Below are 5,782 nucleotides of genomic sequence, written 5' to 3' on the forward strand. Positions count from 1 at the left end.
CCAGAGCGGAAGATGAGGACCAAGGAAAAGGAGGCGGAGGTGGAAGTGGAGGAGGAGGAGGAGGAGGAGGAAGGCAGCCATCCATCGTGGGAGCCTGGTAGAGAGAGGTCCAGCTACAGAAAACTGGATAGGAGAGAGAAGACGGCCATCTGGGTTCTCCAGATGCTCAGGGCTGGTGTCCCTGGTTGGCTGTTGTCATCGCGTCATCTGATACAGTCCACCATCGCCCATCATGGTGGCAGTTGCGGATGCACTCGAAGAACCAAACCAGTGTATCTCCTGTGGTTTGTTTTCACGTGTCTGAAGACACCAGGGAAACGATAATCCTGGTGTCACTCCTTGTCATTACGTTTTATTGCTGAAAGTCAGAAAGGTTTATTTTTCTGTCACTCAATGGAGTCATACCCTGGAGAGTGGGGAGGAAAAAAAAAAAGCAGAGACACAAAAGATCATAATCTTTGAATTGGAAAGCTGAGGCCTGAGGTTTACTCCAACCAGCGCTTGGGGGAACAGCTGGATTGATTCTGAACATGGTGTGCAGGGTGGGAAGAAGTTGGCTAGGAACCAAAAAAGCTGTCCTGGAGATTAAAAGCAAACCTGAAGGTATTTTCTTTATGTCCTTGGAAACAGGAAGCAAGTTGTGGTTTTCGGCAGCATTCTTGTAGGAGAGCAAACGGGCAAGGCCCCCAGCTGCCCCAGGACAGGGAGACCCCCCCACCCCCACCCCGGGGCCTGTCGGTTTACAGAGAGACGGATGTTACATACCCAGCTCCGTTTATGCGTGGTCACCAGTGACCAGAGAAGCTACTCGATGCAATGCATCTGTTTCAGATACAGAAATATAGAGAAGATATTTATTGAGATTTAAGTTATTGTTATTTATTACAGTTCACTAATGAGTTTCTCTCTATTTTTTCCCCCCTTATTTATTAAAGTTTCTTTTCAAAGGTGCCAAAGTATATGTGCTCGCAAAATGCAAAGAGGGGTGACAAAAGGAAATTTCAATTGGGAACAAGGGTCCATACTTTTCAAAGTAATTTTTTTTTTTTTTTTTTTTGGCTAGGCAAAAATCACTTACTTTACCTCTTTAAGAAAAATCCCTCTTTTAGTTTCTCCAGATGTCGGCATTTTTCCCTATTTTAACTTATGGATTCTTTCGGATCTCAGAAGGAGCGTCTCTAGCCGGCCTCCTTTCCAGGAGCGTGTGCAGAGGCCGTGGGCAGTTGTCCCCTGCCCTTCACCCCTCCATCACGGTCATACTGAAGCTCTTCTTCCCCTCCACAGCTATCTGTCTACAATAGGCATAACCATAGGTATGAAAGGTCAAGTTCCTTTCGGTCCGTAGTCCTGACTAAAAGTAAAGGACTGTCAGGCAGCCAAGGCTTTTGCGGTGTCTCCCTCCATCCTTGCCCAGCCACCGTCTTCCTGAGAGACATGCACCTGCCCAGTGCAGCCAGGGGCACACCCATGGCCTGCCAGAAGGTGGGTCTCTGACCCTCTCCAAGCCCCTGGGGTCAACACGTGCTGCACCCGTTCCCTTGATGACTCCCTGGGGAGAAGGTGGCTGAGAAGGACGAGGAGGAAGAGGTACCTGGCCACGGCATACACAGAGAAGCCCCACACTCTCAGCGTGCCAAGAAAGAGTTTGGAGGGGAGAAGGGTGGGTGGGATCAACCACGTCCTGTGGGTCCCCAGTCGTGGACTTGTCTGGCAGCCATCATGTGGGCGATGCACTGGGCCTCGTTAAACATGTCATAAACGGGACTTTTATCCAGGAGACAATCTATCACTACTTTAGTAGCCATAAAAGTAGGACAGATTAATCAACTAAATGACCTACTGGCCTCCCTCAAATAACCGTGTTAACTTTACCAAGTAACCAAGAAGTGGCAGTTACTAGACATCCCCTCCCTCTACCCCTAAAAGACCCAAGTTCTGCATCATTCTGTCCTTTCTGCTCCCCTGCGTGACTGGGACATAGAGGAAAAGGGCTTCTCCGTCGCCATCCTCTGCTCAAAATGGTGACAACCCCAGCTTTCTGGCACAACTTGCATGTAGTCCCAGGTTCATCTGTCCAGTCCAGAGAGTCCTGGCAGATGTGGTGTCTGTGTCTGACGTTCCCAGGTTCCAACCTCCGTCCCCTGCGCCCCGTGGAGAATACCTGCCCAACAGGGCTGAGGGTTCCATGGGTGTTGTCTCGTTCCCAGCGTCACCTACACACCACAGGTGGGTTCCAATGGAAGCAGATTGCTCCACCAGATCCACCAAAGGGTAAAGTTTGTGATTTTTCTTTATCGTTGTGATTACCATCTGGTTCCGTAAGGAGTGCACTTCTTTGAAGCTCTAACTTCTCTGATCTGTCTCAGTCGTTTGTGTTATACAACCAAAGTTCTCTACAGACTTTATTTTTGTACCATATCATTTTGTAACTTTTTACAAATAAAAACTCATTTCTATTGCTCTCTGTGCTTCTGTACTTCCTCACATGCTGGTGGACCATGGCTGGGCCAGGCAGCCACCCCTAAGCATTTGCTGGGAGCTGCCCTCTTCACCATACAGTCCACGAGTTGATCAGCAAGGCCTGAGGTTGACTCCAACCAGCATTTGGGGGGATCAGCTGGTGATTGATTCTGAACATGGAAAATTTACTTATTCATTCAACGAACATTTGTGGCATGCTTATATTATGCCAGGCACTGTTTGAGGCATTAGGGATCCCACAGTGGCCAAAACAATAGATCTCTGCCTTTTGTAGAACTGACATCTTGAGGGGAGAAGACAATATTCAAAAAAGTAAGTATGTGGTAATCTAGGCAATGGCCAGTCAGTGAAGACTGCAAACAGGAGGCTATTATTGAGAGTATCAGGCGGAGGGGCTGCTTTAGTTTGAGATAACAGTGAGGCTGAACTTAAAGAAATTGGGCCAACAAATGACAAAGATCTCAGGCAAAGGAGGAAACTTGTGAAAAACCCAGAGGTAGACAAGAGCTTGGTGGAACCACCACTTGACACACAGTGACACCTTTCATGCTGCTTCTACAGGCAATGTGGCAGAATCCCCGGAACAGGATGCATCCTGGGGTGAGTAGAAAGAAGGGAGGAAACACGGCTGCCCCAGGCTGAGGGAGGGGTGCGGACTTCCTCACACAAACACATCCCATGTTATGCCACAGACCACCAGGGTGCTTGCACGTGGCTTTGGTGCGTGGTCACTGGCCGTGGCCACCCACGGGACGGCACGTGGTGTGGCCATAAGGGCCTCCCTTCCTCAGGCACCATCCTGCCCTGGAAACTCACTGGAGCCACTGGTACCAACGAGGGGCTCAGGCATTCACAGTCCATTTGGCAGGGCTGGCTGGACAGGGTGAGGGTTCTACAGGTGATGGCGACTCGTTCCAAGCATCACCTACACACCAGGAGGAGCAGGTGTGCTGAGGCCAGTAAGGTTTTCTTTGAGCTAAAATTTATGGCCTGAAGGAAGTGACTTAGAAAGAGAACACTTGGAAGAGGTGGTGAAATCTAGCTAAACTTCACCCCTCTATCTCTTTTTTTAAAATATGTTTTAGATGTTGATGGACCTTTTATATTTTTTTTATTCATTTTATTTATATATGGTGCTGAGAATCAGACCCAGTGCCTCACTCCTGCCAGGCAAGCGCCCTACCACTGAGCCACGACCTCAGCCCCCAGCCCCATTTTGAGAGCCATTCTCCTTAAAGTTTGTTCCCAGAATGACTAACAGCATTACTGAGATGTTCCTTAAAAACAAGAGGGAGGGAGAGAGGGAGGGAGGGACGGAGAAAGAAGGAAGGAAAGAATGAAAAAAATGAAACAGGAGGAGGAAGGAATAGTTCTCTGATCAAATAATTTTGGAAAACTTCAAATTAAACAGCATTGCCCCATTCCCCATTCTTTTAAGTTAGAGATCACTGTTCTAGAGAGCCTTTACTAATGAACAGTTTTAACAGTCCAGGAGGGGAGTGGCATGCAGAATTCCCCACATGGATTTGACCTTGATACTGTTGTTTTGTTTTTCTCATTACACCGGGACCACCCATGGGAACTATTTTGGGCTGTGTTGCCTGCTCCTTAAGGCTTGGGTGAGCTAAGAGCTAGATAATAGACTACTAAAGGGGCAAGAACTTCTACCACATGGATACCACTCTGGGAACACACACACACACACCACACACACACACACACACACACATTGGTATTTGGGCATTGTGGTTTCTTGCTCAACATGAATAACAAAAGAATTAACCAGTGGTCAACTTTGGAAATTTCACTCAACCAAGAAAGAGAGAATGTGCTGAAAGCTGGGAAATCCTTGGCAATAAAAAAGGGAACTTTCACCAAGCTTTCCAAAACTTCCTTCAGCCCAAATTGTTTCAGACCACTAGTCTTTGCCTGGCCTGAGTCCTGAGGGCTTGCTTCCCCCCAGCCATGGTCACAGGGAAGGCTGCTGTTGCTGGGAGTCTAGCTTGAATTCCTTGCTGCTGAGAGTGCAGGAAGAGCACTAGATTAGGAGCCTGGAGCCAGGCTCCTACAGTCTCCAGGGGCTTGTGCCCACATCATCTCAGTCTGCAGTTCTTCTGTGTGAGGGAGGTAATTTGAGGTGTAGTGAGCACTGAGTGAAGTAGGTTTAAAAGCGCTCTTAAAATAATCAAGCCACTCCCAAGCTAGAGAGGCAAAATTATAATGTCTTAAACCTAAGTATCAAAAACAGAAAAGATCCCCCACACAGGGTCCCACTGGATCTGATTGACTATCTGACAACAGCATCATGGGGAAGAGCGTACCTGAGACACCCTCACACACGGTCCACCCTTGCACGTGGCAGGGAGGGACACAGGTCTCTGCTAAGACCCTCTGGCTTTTCTTTTAACATTAGGTCATGCATGTCGAACACATAGTGTCTTATTGGGACACATCTTTGTTAGCAAAAGTGCTGTTGTGGTCCTTGCAATAGTTAACTCATCTTTAGTCTCAGCCACTCGACATCCTGAATGAAATTAAAACCAAATGCTGCCAAGTCATCCCTGAAAATAAGAAGATAGTTGGGGAAATAAAGGGAAAGCACACATTTACTCATATGTGACGACTCATGCACTGCCACGTTCCCCGACCGTGGCAGGCCTGTGTAATGACGGGAAGGAATGCGGACTGGAGTCGGGTGCATGGGACAGAGGTGTGTAGGCAATGCTGGGACAGGTTGGGGGGAGCAGCAGGTGGGAAGAAGAGCTGCACTGAAAATGAGTCAGAAACAGCACAGAGTAGGGTTGCCAGGTCAAACACAGGATGTCCGGGTAAGTCTGAATTTCAGATAAACACGCAGAACTTCTTAGTACAAACAAGTCTCCTGCAATATTTGGGACATGTGATATGTGAGACATACTTGGACTAAAATATTTGTTATTTAGATGAAATTAAAACTTAATTGGGCATCCTGTGGTTTAATTTGCTGAATTTGGCAAGAAAAAGTGGCATTCTGGCTGGACCTTGACTATGAGTGACTCCATCAGGTTGACGGGGCAGGGGGAAGGTTGGACTTCGGAACAGTCATCTTAGGCAGAAGGGACTGTGTGGCCCCAAATGACTGAAGAGCACTTTACATCCAAGAAACAGTGAGCAGGAATGTGGGCTTCAAGCAGACTTAGCCTTTGGGCAAAGCACACACAGGAGTTTTAGGGGCCCCTAAAATGTTTTTATTTCAGTATGTGTTTGGTTTTATTTTATATTAAATTTGCAAAATAATTGTATGAATATATGGAGTATAATG

This window comes from Urocitellus parryii, chromosome 1 (genome assembly GCF_045843805.1).
Source record: "Urocitellus parryii isolate mUroPar1 chromosome 1, mUroPar1.hap1, whole genome shotgun sequence".
Classification (NCBI taxonomy): Eukaryota; Metazoa; Chordata; class Mammalia; order Rodentia; family Sciuridae; genus Urocitellus; species Urocitellus parryii.